General features: G+C 40.0%; 1 long non-coding RNA gene across 1 annotated transcript in view; it reads left to right on the top strand.

Moving 5' to 3' along the window:
- LOC122237901 overlaps window positions 1-18,588 on the top strand; it is a 34,448-nt gene that overhangs the window by 8,869 nt on the left and 6,991 nt on the right. Inside the window, exon 2 of the long non-coding RNA XR_006216640.1 lies at window positions 11,037-11,387. This is a non-coding gene — a long non-coding RNA (uncharacterized LOC122237901). The remainder of the gene's footprint in view (window positions 1-11,036; window positions 11,388-18,588) is intronic.

The raw sequence follows: 18,588 nt of genomic DNA, 5'->3' as shown, positions 1-18,588 counted from the left end.
ACACTCCCAAGGCCATGAGCTGGCCTTGTGAATGCTCTAAAACTCTTGTAACTCTGAGGGAAGCTGGGCTGGAGCCCAGGGACCCTCCCGTGTTGTCTGGAGCACCATCTGGTTGGGAGGTTTATCGCCCACTGTTATCTCTGCGTTCCTCAATGCAACTTAAAGCTATTAATTCCTTATCTTGTCATCACAGGCTAAATGAAAGCATCCTCCACTAAGCTTCCTCCCTTTGGAGCAAAAATCTTTTACCTCTTGCTCACCCCCACGTAGTTGGCCTCTGTATGTTTCCAAGAACTCCTTTTCTAGCTTCCTGTGAAGTACTTTGGTCTGAAGAACCCCGGGGGAGTCTGCCTGGGAGACAGAAAGGTCTGAAGAAAATGAAGTGGCTTGCTCCCTCTGGGTGATGTGTTTGAGGCCCCTTGGATGAACCTGTCAGCTCCAGAATGAATCTCCTGGGGGCCACCTGGAGGCCTAGGAATCTTCCATTCTGATATCAATGTTGTGGCAAGATTTTTCCAACTTCAGGAACCCCCTTCTTAAACTGCAAAGAGGTTCTGAGGAGCAAGTCCTACCAAGGCAGGAATGGAGTGTCTGTGAATGAGGACATGAGCTGGTTGGATGCTCGAGACTGGAGGAGACTGGGACAGACACCAGAAGGGAAGCTGTAGCCATGCAATGATGCTCAAAATGTAGGAGACAAAATTATCAGGTCTGGGTTACCCTCTGCTCTGGCCTCCTTCCTCAGAGAAGTCTTGGAGGTGAAAGGAGAGAGCAAGTTAGCTTCTCTGTGCTCAGACGGAAAAGGAACCCCTCCACAGGCCTGGGCTCTGCTCATCCATGTGTCATCTCCACAAAGAGAAAGAGTGTCTGTCTTCTGGCTAGTCCTTTCTAGACATGAGTACACATTTTCACCTGATCCCCTCAGCCAACTTCCCCTCTGGTCTCATTGTGCAGTGTTAGGTCACATGGCCCCTAACCTCACTGGTGAGTGCAGTGAGACTGCTGATGGTCAAGGCAGCTCTGGATCCACCCCTGGTCAGCACCGACCCCCACTGTCCTGGACTCCCTCCATTTTGAAACCTTCCTCCACCTGGCTTGCAGGGCACCCCTTTCTCTTGTTCTCATCGTCTCTCACTGGTCACGTAGTCTGTTTCCTTTGCTGAACCCTCCTCATATTTCTAACCTCGAAATGATGCAGATTCCCAACACACAAACCTCAGATTTCTTTTTCCTTTATCTTCATTTGACCCCTCAGGTAAGCTCCTCTTGTGACATGGCTTTAAATACCATCTAACTGCTGTGACTCCCAAATATTTATCTCTAATGCATACCTCTCCCCCTTAATTCCAGACTTATAAATCCAGCTGCTTAATCAACATCTCCATTTGGATGTCTATAGGCATCTCAAACACTAATGACCAAAACTCCAACTATATCTTCAAAATATATTTAGAATCTAATCACATCCTACATTCCCACCACTTCCAACTCTGAGCATCTTTCCCCTAATCTACAGAGAAACCATATCATTCTCTCTCTCTCCTTTTACCCTAACCTCCTATAGCCAATTTTCCAACCAAAATGAATCTTACAAAACATGTCAGATCATGGGACTCTTTTGCTCAAAATCTTCAAAGTTCTCCTCATCTCATAGAATAAAAGCTAATAAAATTGTTACAAGTGGCCTATAAGACTCGACCTCATCAAGAAGGCTTGAATGAAGTGAGGAAGGACATGATCTGAAGGAAGTGAGGGAGCATGCCACACTGATGTCTGGGGAAAGACATCTAGTACAAAAGCTGTGAGGAGAGAATGCACTTGGCATGTCCCAGAAATAGCTAGGATCCTGCTCTTCTCTCAGACTTCCTTTCCTACCACTCACTTATAGTGGGTTGAATACTGTTCCCCAAAATTCTTATTGACCCAGAACCTCAGAATGTGACCTTATTGGAAATAGCCTGACATAATGAGTTAAGCATAGAAATGGGACTGTAATGGATTAGGGTGGTCCCTAAATCCAATGACTAATATCCTTAGAAGAAGAAAAGAATACTCACACAGAGACAGAGAAGGCAGCCATGTGAAAACAGGGGTGGACAGAGGTTGAGTTATACTGCCTAAGCCAAGGAATGCTTGGGGCCATGCTTGCTGGAAGAGATAAGGAAGGATTCCTTCCTAGAGTCTTCAGAGGGAGCACGGCCTTGCTGATACCTTGATTTCAGACTTCTCACCTTCAGATCTGTGAAAGAATAAATTTCCATTGTTTTAAGCCACCAAGTTGATGACAATTTCTAATGGCAGCACTATGAAACTCACATACTCTCCCTCCTTCATTGATTTCCAGTTATATGGGGTTCCTCAAATGCCCCATATGGATGTGGAAGATGCCAACAGTATTATATCAAAACGGCAGAGAGATTCTGTGTGACTTTGCCCAAGTCTCTTGACCTCTCTAAGCTTCATACATTTTCCTTATGTACAAGGCATGACATTATCTAGATTTCTTTCTGAAAGCTGCAACTATTACTAATAAATGATATAGACTCAGATCCATACACTGAGGGCAATTCTCATTAGATGACCTTGGTTTTCTCCAGAGCTAGAAGACCTGCCCCAGATGTTTGCATTGGAAAAATTCTCACCCTCGTAAGGCACCTGAATGCCACAGGGAAGCTGCTGGAGCTGGACCAGTCCCTGGAACAAAATCCAGTCCACATTTGCTTAACAAAACTATTCTTTACAATCTTGTGCATGCTCTCACTATGGGTATCAAGAGATTTCCTAATCAACATCTCAGAATGGGAACAGTCTGGAAACGTTATGAACTACTTACATACGGAACCAGAAAATACAGCAAGCAAATCAACTCAGACACAGGATTGTTATGCAACTATATTTTCCAGGAACCAAGCCTTCTGATTGGGGACTCAGTTTTGGACATTCGTTAATGGACTCCTCCTCCAGACATGCTGCTGCTGATTGTCTCATGTATCCCAACAGCTTGTAATTACTTTGGGGCGGGGGTGCGGTGGTAAGTAATCACAGCGTTTGGAGCTTGAAGAGAGATCCTCAAACCCAACCTTTTCTTTTTACAAGCAAAGTGTCAAGGCTCAGATTGCTGGAGTTATTTGCCCAGGTACAGTGACAATGAGACTGGAAAGAGCTTGTCTCTATTCCCAGGAGCATCCCCTTACACTTCGTCCTCAAGTGGAAGCTTTCTGCACGTTCTGCAGACATTTGAGTTCATGCTGAAAAGGGTCTTCTGGCTGTGCTTTTTGCTATGGGGCTGTTTCTTCTGCCCCATGAATGGGGAAGCTGCCTGATTTTGCACGGAGCCACCTTATGTTTTCTAAACCACAGAAGTTAAGTTTGCAAGATTCTTTTTCCTTTTTTTTTTTTTTAAACGGCTCTTCAAAGACAGAAAACAACAACCATTTCCAATCTGATCCCAGACCACAGGATTGTTTTTAATTCCATTCATCAGTATCTCATTCACCCCAAGAGACTATGGGATGTTTCCATATTTACATAATGGGCTCATCATTTTAAGCTCCATAGGGCCCTCTCTGACATGGTGGCAATTATGTTTCCCTGCAAGCTTCCAAGTTTACTGTAAAGGCCAAAAGGGTCTCAGACACCCAGAAAACATACTTTTTATGTTTTTATAAACTCTATAAAATTGTAATTGGATCAAACTTTGCATTCAAAAGCACATTCTTCAGGAATATTTTATATGCACATAAAACATCGAGAAAATGTTAACATTATGATCTTAACCGTTTGCACATTGGAACCAGCTAAAAGTTAGGAAAATGCAATCCATCTGTTCTCTTCTTTGAAACTCGATTATTCTGCGAGCACAAAAGAGAGCCTGGGTGGGGGAGGGTGAGTTTGACACTTCCCTCTCCCAACTCCTGTTATCAGGTGACATGGGGGTGGGCAGGGGAGGTGGTCGCACATGGAGGGGCAGCTGTTTTTCTGTCTCTCCAAACTAAGGTCTGGCCAATACAAGAGCCTTGGCTATACTGGCATATCCTCTAAGGCTGAGCAAAGAAAGGGACAGTCATATCGGTCATATCGTTCCCATGGCCCAGACTCTGGCCTCAGGTGCCTGAGGAGCTTCTGAGTCATTTCACCTGTCCTGGCTCCCAGCAGGGGCCTACTTCCCAAGGAGCACAGAGATGGGGAGCCCAGGTTTTGCTCTAGCCCTTAAGGCTTATTTGTTCAAGACTATCCATTAGGCGTTTATTAACATTCATTATAAAGTGCTAGTGGCCTGATTAGTTCAAGCTGAGGGGCGGGTAGCAAAGGCAGGGGGAAATGAGGGAATAATATGAGCAAGATATTTGCTTTCCCAGAGAACCCTGCCGCTCAGCTTCCCTGTTTTATCTGTAAGCACAGCAAATTGGACCCCTCATTATCACATTTACAAAGTGCTTAGCACACACAGGGAGAAATAATCTGGAGACGGAGAGTCAACATGTTAGCCAATAGGCTGGCTCCCACCAAAGGAGGCCCTTCTCCCTAAAAGAACAAAGCCCCTTTCTCCATGGTCATGCCCATACCTGATGGGAACCGTCTGCTAAATGCAAGGGCATTTCTCTTTGGAGGATGGGGTCTCCAGTGAGGAGGATCAGACAGAATGGAGAAATTGTCCTGGAGAGGCCACCAGATCACATTCACCCTCTACTGAAGGAGATCCATAGTCTAAGAGATTGTTGGATGGGGGTTTGACTGTGTTGGTGGCAACAAACACAGAAGGATTTTCTCCATCATTAACAAAATGAGAACAGTTGTTCTTACTTTTCAATATGCATAAGAGTCACCTAGAAATCTGTTAAAATACACTCTTGGGCCCCACCCCATATCTAACAGAATCTCTGAGAGTGGTGTCCAAGGACCTACATCATAACAATTGGAGATATGAATGACACATTAGGAAGATGCTGTAGAACAAATTGTTTAATAAACATTTCACTCACTGAATAGTCTCAGGTGAGTTCTACTATGCAGAAGGTATAGGGTAAAAAGCCGTAAGGGATACTCGTGAGAGTAAGCAACTGAAATACGGTAGGAGCACCAGAGGAGAGGTAACCAAGGAACATGAAGACCGGTGGTTTGGAAGACCCCAGAGTTTACAGTTGAGTGGAGGGGTCAGAGAAACGCATGATTATGACACAGGAGTGCCACACCTGGGCAAGGCAGGGGGCATGGGAACATGTGAGAAGCTCCCATCATCCCATCTTAGGGGACAGAGAAGGTTTTCCAGACAATATAACATCTAACCTAGGAGTTGACGAGAAGTTAGCCAAGCAAAAGGTGTCCCGGGGACAGAGAACCTAGGCAGAAAATATAACCCATGCACAGCTCTTGAAGAGACAGGTCAGTGAATTCAGGTTTTTGAAAATGGCTCCAAATTGTTGAATCATAACATATGAGGATGAGAGCTGTAAGAAATGGGGTTGTAAATATTTGTAAAGAGCCATTCTGGTTTGGATTTTATCTAAGGGAAAGTGGGAAGAGAAAACGTTGAAGTAGACCAAGATCATTCTAGCTATGGTTTACAGAATGAGTTTGGAAGAGTAAAATTGGACACAGACCACAGAGGAGGTTGTTGTGGTGATTTCCCTCTTCAAACTCTAGTTAGATCTGTGCCCAAAGATAGTGTCACATTGCTGACCTTCATGAGACTAGGGCTGGTATTCATGAAATAACTCCTCTTAGATTCATGGGGCATGTCAACAAGTGAGTGGTTTGCCAACTGGCAGGAGTGCCCTCTACTGGTCTGGAGCTTCACACACCACACAACTTGAAAGATGTGGGCAAAGACAAGACACATTCTTTCCTCCTCCCTGGTGGAGGGATTCTTGATGCGGGTGATGATAATACTGTGCACACTTAGAATAAACACCCCATTCCAGCTCTAAGTTGTCTCTGAGAAGTTTCCAGAGAGTACTAATCCACAGGAAGTTCCTCAGACCTGCTATGTGTCAGGGGGTTCTGTGATTATGAATAACAGGTTGACATGGATCTCCATGAAGGTTCAGACTCTTACAGTATCATCTCACTGTTGATTTAATGTACTAAGTTTGTTCCTAGGGTTTCCCACTCTAGAACTGTGGAGACCCCTGCCATTATTAGCATCCAAAAATAAAAAAAAAAATTTTAAAAAAACATTGCAGAGACTATATACCATCCCAGAATATTCTAGAGCTGACCCATCATCCCAGGTGCACACCCAAGTAACCGGGGCAATTATTTACCCTCTGCCCTTAATCACCATCTCCAGCTTGTGCCAGTGGGTACCCCACACTTCTACCCTCTGCCCACAGCCTGGCTGAATAAACAAAAGTGTTTCCTGCTAGGAGTTAGCATGGCCAGGATGGGTTCTCTACCCCTCAGTACACTCCCCAACAAACACTACTCCCTGTCCATGGTGGCTCCCCACAGCCCCAGAATGACACACACTCACCTTCTCATCTGTCTGGAAGACAAGGGGAGCAGGAGTCAGAACTCCCCTCCTCCTTCAGCCACACTGCCCAATTCTTCAGCTAATACCAGGTAGATGGTGGAGATGGGCCTTTGGGCTCTGGAGCCAGAGAGACCTGCATCCAAATCTCCCTCTCCACTTGCAGCTCTGTGACCTCAGGCAAGGCACATCTCTCTGGCCCCAGTTTCTCCAAAAATAGCATGAGGATAATCACTTTACCCACCTATTGACTTGTTACGATAACAAAATTTTTAAAAAGGAAGGTAAGTGTGGAATTCTGTAAGTCATTGATTCCTGGTAAACCTCAGCTTCCTCATCCAATAAATGGAGAAATATATCCATCTATTCTATTTCACTGGCTTGTGAAGAACAAACAGCTAATATGTGTGGAAGCACACTGTAGATGATACATATGTAATTGACATTAATCACACTCCTATCTGTATATAATGCCGTGCCATACAAAGAAAATGAGGGTCTCTAAATTATAGGAGCATTTGATTCTAAACAAAACACACAGAGTATAAATAAGCTTTAGAGTGGCAATACTAAATAGCATTTTCTAGATTTTAAAGGACTTTTCCTGTAGTGGCATAAAGTCACATAGAACTGGATCTAAATTATCATTTTCCTACTTATTAGTTTTGTAAACTTGGGCAAGTTAGCTAATATCCCTGAGCTGAAATTTCTTTTTCTGTAACATGATTAGGATAATACCTACCTCACAGGATTATAAGCAGAGCTAAGACCAGGGGGAGGTGAGCGAGGCATTTGCCTCAGACACAAAATTTAAAGGGGTACCAAAAAGCAGAATAATCAAGATAAATAACATTTTAATGCAATATTTTTAAATAAAATTAATGCAAAGAGATCCATGATGAACAAAATAGGGTTGGTATTACTGATTTTTCCTTTTGTTTTAGTTCTAATATAGATCAGTACAGCACTGGGTGTGAGTTAACCATAAACTAAATGAGATAATATATGTAAACACCTAGAATAAGGCATGTCACATAGTAAGGGCTCTATGCCCAACATGGGGCTTGAACTTATGACCCTGAGATCAAGAGTCTCATGCTCTACTGACTGAGCCACCCAGGCACCCCTCCATGAATTTTTAATGAAGGAAGAAATAAATGAATGAATGGTGATTTCATCTCTCTGAGTATAGTATAGTATAGTATAGTATTGAATAATATACAATGATATAGCACAATATAGAATATAGTACAGTATAGTTCAGTATATAGATCTTTTAAATAAAGTTAAAAATTATGGTAAAGGGCATGAAGGAAAACAGCAGGACTTATAAGAAAGGGCTCCTAAAAGGAGTTTCATAAAGTTAGTGAATAGATTTTTTAAACTCTGGAGATTACATATCATGGGAATTTTTCATTCCTTGAAAGTCTGGAAGAACTCACCCTTCAGAAGTAATCAGCAGATTTACACGTCCATCATCCCCTTCCATGCATGCCCATATCTCTAAATATTGTAATTTTTAATCATTACCAACTGGAGAGGCAAAAATAATGGTAGTTACAATTTTTTTCATTTTATTCAACAATATTATCCAACAAAAACCAAATGTCACCCTCATACTACATGTTGGAGATAAAATGATCATCTGGTACCTGCCTTTATGGATCATACAGTCCGGTGGTCTTTTCAAAGAGTTGTAACATTTTCTTCAGAAGTTTCTTCACTATTCATTGCATTTTGTTTCATGGGAAAGCATTTACATTTTACATACATATGCATATGACACTCGTGCATATCAGAACTGTGTCCTCACTTTGATCTGTTGCCACTGAATCTTAGATAATTTTACACAATTAGGAAAATAATATATATGCCATCTTTCCTTGATACCTTTTCCTGGCCCCCTCCTCACCTTCTCTGCATCTCACACCCCATTCCCCATTCCCCATGCCCCACATAAGCTGCGTTTAAAAATGTATGGGAGTTGGGGCACCAGGGTGGCTCAGTGCATTAAGCACCCAACTGTTGATCTCAATTCCAATGTTGATCTCAAGGGCATGAGTTCAAGCCCCATGTTGGGCTCCATGCTGGGTGTGAAGCCTACTTAAAAAAAAATGTATGGGTGTTTTTCTGTACTTTCCTTCACAGTCAGATAATCCTACATACACACTCACACATGCACACTGTGCACGAGCATGCTCACAAGCACATTCATATTCACAAGACTTTTTTCTAGCATCATTTGCTCTATTGCAGTTTTCTGCCTCTTGCACTATTCACTCAAACATTTCCTTAGAGAAATAATTCCAAGTCATTTGATGTGACTCTAATTTTTTTTATGGTTGCACAATATTTCATTGTATGGCTGTATCATTATTTATTCAGTCACATCCCTATCGACAAGAAATTCACTTTTTTTTCCAGTTCTTGGCCACTCAAACAATACTGCAATTAGCAAACATATATGCCTTCATGAATTGTGTACATTTGTTTTTATGCAGTAAATTCCTGGAAGTGTGATGCTCATTCTCAAAGGGTGTGTGATAGTTTAAATTTTGATAGATTGTCCCAGTTACTTTCCAAATATAACACTTTACATTTTCATAAGTATAAGTGTCATACACACACACCTGAAAAGAATGAGTTTAAGAGTTCCTTGCCTAATAGGTGTAAACTGGTACTTCATTGTTTTACTTTGCATTTTCCTGATTACTGATGAATTTGAGCATCTTTTCATATAGTCTTTTACTGTTCATTCTATAAAGGGTCTTTCCAAACACACTGCTTAGTTTTCTGATGATTGGTAAGTCTTTCAACAATTTGTTAGAGCTGTTTGTATATTATAGAAATTGACTCTTTGACATCTGCATTACAAATATTTTCCCGGGTCTATTATTAATCTATAGACTTTGTATATGGAAACGTTTTCTATCCAAAAACTTTACATTTTTACATAGCTAAGTAAGTCTTTTATTACTTCTGGGTTTCCAATCTTGGTTGGTAGAATCTCTCTAACTCTACATTTTCTTGCAGCTCTATTTTTTTTACAATTGTCTTTAATCCATCTGGAATTTATTTTTGTTTTTGATATAAGAATGGAATCCATTTTTTTCTTCCAGATGGATATGCAGTTATGTCAGCATCATTTATGAAAGAGTACATTATTCTTCCTCTGAATTGAACTACCTCACTTGTCTTACGTTAAATTCCTATGTTGTCCAACAAATTCTGCACTGTTAATTCTGTTCCACTGACCTACTTGTCTATTCTTATATAAATGCCATATTGATTTTATTATAAAAGCTTTTTTGTATATATTGTATAGGAGGCAAGTCATGCCTCATTGTTCTCCTTCCTCATAATAATCTTAGTTATTCTTAAGCATTTTACCATATGGAATTTAAGGTATTTGCATCCAGTTCTAAGAAAAACCCCACTAAGAATTTAAATTGAAATGGCAATTTTTATAATCAATTTGGGAGATTTATTATTTTTATTATATTACCCATCCAAAAACATAAGGTGTCTCTCCATTTATTCAGATCTTATGTCTTTTAGTAAGATATCTCAGGTCTCTTTATATAGATTCTGTGTCTTTACTATTAAATAATTTTGTCACTTTTAATGTTATTTTAAATGATATAATTTTTCCATTTCCATTACTTGTCAGAGTAGGTAAAATTTCTTGTTTTTTTATATAATTATCTTGCATCCAAATTTATTTATTAAATCCAGTAAGTTTTTCCCCATGATTCCTCAGATTGTCTTGGTATAATCTTATTAGTAACAAGAAGAGGTGATTTTACCTATTCTTCCAATACTTATGCCTATTATTTCATTTTCGTACCTTACTACATTTGTTAACACCTTCAAAATGACATTAAATAATAATGGTGATTGTAGGCATCCTTCTCTCCAGTTTTTTACTGTAACTGAAATTGTCTTAGTGCCTTTCACTTTAGGGTAATATTTGCTGTTGGTTTTTAGTCATTTTCATATTCCAGAGTTTTCTTCTTTCTATTTATATTAACATAAGAAACTTAAATACTGAGAACAAACTGAAGGTTGCTGTGGTGGGGTGGTCAGGGGGGTGGGTTCAATGGGTGATGGGCATTAAGGAGGGCACTTTTCAAGATGAGCACTGAGTGTCATATGTAAGAGATGAATCACTAGGTTCTACTCCTGAAGCTAAGACTACACTGTATGTTAACTAACTTGAATATAAATTAAAAAAAAAAAAAGAATCACTGATAAATTTAATCCAATGCCTTTCTGGCATTATTATGTTCAGATGGTTTTTCTCTAATTCACTGGTGAGATTCTTTGGTCTTCTGCTTTTTTTGTTGGTTTTCCATTTCAGTAATTCTCCATTTTTTTGTTTCTAGATAGTAATTTTTTTTATACATCCTCTCTGATTCTGGTGTTATCTAGGACTGTGGTTCTTATTTCTAAGTAGTTATGATTTGTTAGTCCCCTTTTTATGCTTATTTCTAATTTCATTGCTTCATGATAATGAATATGTCCTATAAAAGCTCTACTTTTTTCATTTTGGTCAATTTTTATGAAGGTTTTGCCACATAGCTGGTGCTGTAACTGAGTCTTCAAATGGCTGTTTCATTGTTCTATCAAGCCAGCTGCTTCCAGATGATGGAGAACATGCTCAGACCAATGAATTCCATGTGCATGAGCCCATTGCCACACTTCATTTGCTATGAATTGAGTTCCTTGATCAGAAACAATGCTGTGTGGAATACCATGACAGTGGATAAAGCATTCTGTAAGTCCATGGATGATAAAGTTGGCAGAAGCATTTTATGCAGGGAAAGAAAATTCATATCCAGAGCAAGTGTGTACTCCAATAAGAATAAAATGCTGCCCTTCCATGATGGAAGCAGTCCAATGTAATCAACCTGCCCAGGTAAGAGCTGATCACTCCAGGGAATAGTGTCATAGTAGGGAGACTTGGTTTTGGTCTCTGCTGCTGGCATATTGGGCACTCAGCAGTTCCATAGTCAGGTCAGTCTAGTGAATACGAGTCTATGTTGCTGAGTATATGCATAACCTCTATCATTCCCACCAAGGCCACATAATTCATGAACCCATTAGGTGATGATAGGGGGAGCTGGGAAAAAACTGACTGGTATCCACTTAATTGTTAAAACTCTCCTCTACTAAAGTCACCCTTTGGTAAACAGTCACATGGGACATAAATATATTCAAGTTTTTTGCCCATTTAGGTAGGTATATTCACATACCTATTCCCCAAATTTCCTCGCCACCAATTTTCCAATCATGTTCCTTTCAAGTCCCAGACCATTCAGCCAAACCAGTAGCCACAGTCGATGAATTGGTATGTAATTACACATCTGGCCATTTCTTCTTCAATGCAAAGTGTACAACCAGTGCACTACTCAAAGTTCTGTCCACTGGGAGGATCTCCCTTCACCACGGTGCTTCAGAAATGTCCCACAAAAGGGCTGTCCACTTTAGGGTAAAGTCTGCTTATCATGCAGAATCACCCATAAAAATGGTCTGAGTCTTCTCTTTGTCAATTAAGTAGGAACTTCCCCATGAGGTGATAAGTGAAGGCTGGGAGAGACAAGGCAGTGTCGCAATAGTGCAGGCCATGGGCATTTGAGTGGGCCATTCACTTAAGGACCAGCTTGGGCCCAATCATGTATGTACCATCTTCACTTGATGATGGAGTGTTGCTGTGCATGCCTAAATTTATAGCATGGTGGGTCAGATAACACCAAGTTTATGATTGGCAGCTTAGGTCATATGGTAACTCAGTAGCTCATAGATCAGTGTTCAGTCTCTATAAAATCCCAGATAGCAAGCCAAGAGCTCTTTCTCAAAAGAAAGATGGTAGGCCTTCGTTTAAAAAATCCTAAAAATCTGTGCTGTGATTCACCTATGGAGAGCTCTCAATGGCTCCAAACAGCATCCCTATCTGCCACTGACAGTTCAAGCACAACTGGATCTGTTGGATCATCTGTCTGCACCAGCAAAACAGCTTGCATGGCAGCCTGGATTTATTGCAGAGCCTTTCCTTGTTCTGGGCCTCGCTCAAAACCAGAGGCTTTTCAGGTCACTTGGTAAGTGGGCCAGAGTAACACACCCAAATGAGAAACATGTCTCCAAAATCCAAAGATGCTTACTAAGAACTGTGCCTCTTATGGCTGCAGGAGGGGCCAGATGCAACAATTTATCCTTCACCATAGAAAAGATGTTTTAACATGCCCCACACCACTGAACCCTAGATATTTCACTGAGGTAGAAGTCTTCTGAAATTTTGTCAGATTTATTTTCTACTCTTTGACACACAAATATCTCACCAATAAATACAGAGTAGTTGCTACTTATTCACTAGTTCCAATCAGCATGTTATCAATGTAATGGAACAGTATGATGTCTTGTGGAAGAGAAAGGCAAATTATGACATGATGCTGGAGAATTGATACACCCCTCAGGAAGGTGTATCACTGGCCTTGGCAGCTGAAAGCAAACTGCTCCTGGTGGTCTATGTTATCAGGTATAGAGGAAAAAGAATTTGCCATATCAATAGCTGCATACCAGGTACCAGGACATGTGGTTCACTTGCTAGAGAAATGAAACCACATCTGGTACAGCAGCTGCAACTGGAGTCACCACCTGGTTAAGCTTATGATATTCCACTGTCATTCTCTAAGACCCAGGCCAAATAAGTGAGTTGAATGAGGATGTGATAGGGTAACCATCCCTGCAACTTTCAAGTCCTTGATGGTGGCACTAATCTCTGCAATCCCTCCATGAATGTGATATTGCATTTGCTTTACTATTTTCCTAGGTAGAGGCAGTTCTATAGCTTCCACTTGATCTTTTTACCATAATGGCCCTCACTTCATATGTCAGGGAACCAGTGAGGGATTCTACCAGCTGCTGATTATGTCTGCTCTATTCATGGTTCTGGAACTGGGGAAATAACCACAATGGGTTTGGGGACCCATTGGACCTACAGTGAGGTGGACCTGAGCTAAAACTCCATTGATTACCTGAACTCCATAACTCCCTACTCTGATAGGCTACCATGATCTTTTGGGTCTCTTGAAATCAGTGCTGATTCAGAGCCAGTGTCCAGTAGTCCCTGAAAGGTCTGATTATTTTACTTTTCCTTAATTCATAGTTACCCTGGTAAAAGCTCATAAGTCCCGTTTGGAAATACTAAGAGAAAGATTAACAATATAAGTCTTTGACAGTGTAGCAGCATCTTTCCTCAAGGGAACCTGGCCTCCCCTCCTTCAAGGGGTTCTGGGTTTGTAAGCTGGCTTAAGTCAGAATTTATTGAGGGGCCATGACTCCATTTATACAATTCAGATTAAACCTTTGTTCACTTGACCTATAACTTGTTTGCATATACAAACCAAGTAGGAACTTAGTAGACCTCTTCTTCTAGTTGTACTTAGGCAATTCCATAGGTCTGGGTGTGAGTCACATTGTTCTGATTGCTGCTTTGATGCTGTTGTCCGTGATGACAGCCATGTTCACCTTGCCTTTGGTATTGCATGCCACCACCCAGCCCCTGCATCCTGAGATTCAGTGATTCCCATTGCATTTAGGTATCTCAATTCAGTGACCACAGTTCCCACTGTAAGGTGGCCTACATAGAAGAATGATCACAGAGTTCATTAGGATTCTGGTCTCCCTTACAAATATATTTCTCATAGGGAGAAAGATGTGTCTTCTGGACCCTCCCTGTGTGGGTGAGTAGGTCTTACATGACAAGTCCACTATAACATTCCAATTTCCCTAAGCCTTTGATTCCCTTCCTCTACATAAGACCAAGGGCAGGCCCAGCATTTCTAACTTGCTCATTGTGGCCACCTTTTGGTTTGTGTTTCAGCCAGCCAATCTTACAAACAGTTGGAGCCCCTTCTAATTCCCTGTTCTGCAGAACATTAAATGCAGAATCTGTTTGTGAGCCCATATCAATAAATTCCCCTGATCCAACATATTTTTCCTTCCACCATTATTCCACACCCTTCATATCTGTTCTCCCACATGTCTTCCAGGTTTCTGTTCATTCCAATTAGGAAATTCAAGTAGTTTTTTTGGAGTGTAGTGCACCTCCTCATAGGTCATACTTTGTACTTCACCTTTAGAGACCTGCTGGGACTTGAGGTCTAGTTACAGGTTGTGAAACAAAAAAACAGTGAGGGCAACAGCATTGTCTTGAATGGCCACTGTATCAGGGGAGTCCATTACCATTTCCTCAGGCAATGCAAGCTTAATTCCCTCAAATGGGTAGACAGGCCACTTCTATGGGGAGTGGAGAAGCTGCTTCCACTGATAAAACTTACTAGAGTTTACCCAATATCCCCAGCTTTATCAGGGTCTTCCCACATATTCCCATTCCAACTTTTAAGATCCCATTTCTTCCCTAACAATGCCATCACTTTAACAGTAGACAAACTGCAAATCTAGGAGTTCCATTTTCCTTGTAATTCAGTCAGTTACAAGATAAGATCCTGGATTTGACTTTCAGCAATTTCAGCCCTGCAGCTACAGAAGATAAATGTCTCCTTCTGGGTACATATAGAAGTTTTCAGGTTACTTATGTGGCACATGAGCTGAGCTTCAAATCTCTGAGCTCATTCTTTTCTTTCCCCACTTTGTCCAGTGACAATAGGAGCAAACAACAAATCTCATTATATTCATTAGTTTAACAAAAATGTTTGGAAGTATCATATACACAGGCATCCAGATTCTTGTTTATTGTGAGTGATTAGGAGTGGACAATGGAGCTATTTTGTATATCTCAAAAGCCAGATCATAGCATGGACTATGCTATGTTCCCTTTACTACTAGAAATAGAATCATTAGCATCCTTAAATCTAATCAGATTGGAGAATCAATTCCATAAACCCAGAACCAATTCAGAAAATCCATTCTTAAAATTCTGTTCCTCTAGAACCTCTTTCATTACCAAAATCTTAGTCAAGGTTCTTCATAGAAGCAAAACCTGTAAGTGTCCATTATCAGTAATTCTTTTTATTGTAAAGTATCTACAGTTTCTCAATGTCTGAGGCATCTTTGCCTACAAAGACCAAAGGTTGTTTCACTTATAATTATTTTTTAAGGCAAAAAACTAGATTAATAAAGAAAACAAAATTATTTGATGGGGATTTCTTTTGTTCGATCCAAGAAACATTTTGTTATCAAAACTACTATACACGACAGAAAACAAAGAATTTGATGTTGAGAAGACACTTCTGTATTTTTAAATTGAGAACATTTTCACATGAATGATCTAAGGCTGAGATTCTGATAAACTTGTTCTTTCTGCCTTGTACCTTTTGTGTGTCACATACTCTTCCTTATCTTTCCATCGGCTTTGCATTTCTCCATCATCTGAATTGTGTGGGGAAAAAAAGCTTATCTGTGTTTGCAATACTCATAGATAACTTGGAGATAAAGACAGATAATCTAGGATTTTAAAAATTGAAAAATCATACCAATCTGTTTGAAGAAGCTTAATGGCAAAATAAAAACTAAGCTTCAGAGAAGAGAAACTACTGATTGTGATATCTGAGAAATGAGACATATCAGATAAAACGTGTCAAAAGTTAAACTCAATAAAATAGAAGAAAGAATTATAAGGTAGATTCTCTTTTTTTTCAGTTCCCTTTCTAAATATGAAAGCTTTCTTAATGTACTTGACATTGTGAGAAATGCTAAAATTCCCAAAATATAACAACTGTTTTTGCAATCTTTAGGAAAACTTTTTTATAGGAAACTTTTTTTAAGCCAGAAAAAATAATTTATCCATATTATTTTAAAAAATTAAAAGCAAACAAGAAAGTATAGCTAATTTAAAGGTCAGTAAGCTGTAAATCCATTGGTAATAAAAATGTTAAACATTGGGAAGATGATTAACCTAAAATGTGTGAATTCTTTTTTTTTAAGTTTATTTATTTATTTTGAGAAAGAAAGAGAGCCACCCAGAGAAGGACAGAGAAAGAGGAAGAGAGAGAAAGAATCCCAAGGAGGGCCCCCACTGTCAGCACAGAGCCTGGCATGGGTCTCGAACTTACAAACCATGAGATAATGACCTGAGCTGAGATCAAGATTCAGATGCTCAACCAACTGAGCTACCTAGGTGCCCCTAAAGTGTGTGACTTCTGAGGAAGGAGTTAAGATGGGAAAGTAGCATGGAGAGTCTGAACTTGTCTCATCTCTGAAATGCAGGTAGGTCAGCACCAAACCATTTTTCTTGGGCAAGCTGGCACCAGCCATTGCTCAGTGAGACCCTCCCCCAGAGAGTCAGCACAGGTCCAGCACAGGGGTCTCTGAAGTGTGGGATTTTGAAACACAACCCCATCTGAGATAAAACTCTGGAGGGAAGTGCTGCTTTGCAGGCGGACAGCTTGGACACAGACAGGGTAGAGGTGGGGAGTGGACAGAGGCCTGAGCCAAAGGAGGGATGCTTGATCGCGGGTAAGAGTGTGAAGTTCCTGCACCAGAGACTAGGGAGCTGGGTAAAGCCATTTCCACCTCTCCCCGCATGCATGCACACACACTGATCCACCCCAGTAAGCTAAGCAGCGCCACCTAGTGGAGAATGGAGACTGCCCAACTGAGCCTTCCAAGCACATCCCCCAGAAGATGAGCATAAGTCACTCCACCTGCTTAGTGTACAGATTATAGAAGGCTTCATAGTTCCAATTCTAGGGGAAAATGGATGTAACTTCATTCAGGTTTCATTCTGTTTGCTGGTCACTTATTTGTTCATTTTCTTTGCTTCTGTTTTTACTTAAATTGTTTTCTTTTTTCTTGATTTCTCTTCTTGCTCTTTCTTGGATACAGAAAGAGAAACTTTTTTTTTTTTTACTTTTTTTTAAATTTACTCTTCTATTTCATTTTCTTTATTTTATTTTATTCAATTTTATTATATAAATTTTAAAAATTGTTTTTAATTATTAAATTTTTTCTTAACTTTATTTCTTTCCTTTCTCTCTTTTTTTTTTTTTTTCTATTCTATCAAGCTTCTTTCAACAAGCACACCAAAACACACCTAGGATATAGCTTCCTTTATTTGATTTTTTGTTTTGATTTTAATTTCTTAATTTTAATTTTTATTTTATTTTTTTTTCTTCCTCCAAAATGACAAAACAAAGGAATTCACCCAAAAAGAAAGAACAGGAAGAAATGACAGCCAGGGACTTAACTCACACAAATAAAAGTAAGATATCTGAACTAGAACCACGATAATAATACTACTAGCTGGGGTTGAATAAAAGCTTAGAAGACACCAGAGAATCCCTTTCTGTGGAGATAAAAGAAATAAAATCTAGTCATACCAAAATTAAAAATGCTATAACTGAGATGCAATCTTGAATAATTTCCACAACAGCAAGGGCGGATGAAGCAGAGCAACAAATCAGCAATTTAGAAGATAAAATTATGGAGAATAATGAAGCAGAATAAAAGAGGGAAACAAAGGCAAAAGAGCATGATACAAGACTTAGAGAACTCAGTGACTTTTTAAAAAAGGAATAACATCTGAATCATAGGAGTCCCAGAAGATGAAGAGAGAGGAAAGAGGGAAGAAGACTTACATGAGCAAACTATAACAGAAAATTTTCCTAATCTGGGGAAGGACACAAACATCAAAACCCAAGGAGCACAGAGACTCCCATTAGATTCAACAAAAACTGACCATCACCAAGGCATAGCATGGTCAAATTCACAAAATACACAGACAAGGAAAGAATTATGAAAGCAGCAAGAGAAAAAATTCCTTAACTGATAAGGGAAGATAGATTAGGTTTGCAGCAGACCTATCCACAGAAATTAGGCAGGCCAGAAAGGAGTGGCAGGGTATATTCAATGTGTTGAGTCAGAAAAATATACAGCCAAGATTACTTTTCCAGCAAGGTTGCTATTCAAAATGGAAGCAGAGATAGAGAGTTTCCCAGACAAACAAAAACTAAAGGAGTTTGTGACCACTAAACCAGCCTTGCAAGAAATTTTAAGGGGAACTCCTTGAGTGGAGAAAAGATAACACAAAACAAAAAAGACCAAAAGCAACAAAGACTAGAAAGGACTAGAGAACATCACCAGAAACACCAACCCTTCAG

The sequence above is a fragment of the Panthera tigris genome, chromosome B1 (assembly GCF_018350195.1).
Source record: "Panthera tigris isolate Pti1 chromosome B1, P.tigris_Pti1_mat1.1, whole genome shotgun sequence".
Taxonomy (NCBI): domain Eukaryota; kingdom Metazoa; phylum Chordata; class Mammalia; order Carnivora; family Felidae; genus Panthera; species Panthera tigris.
Note: the sequence above shows the minus strand (reverse complement) of the source record. Positions and strands in the feature narration are given on the sequence as shown.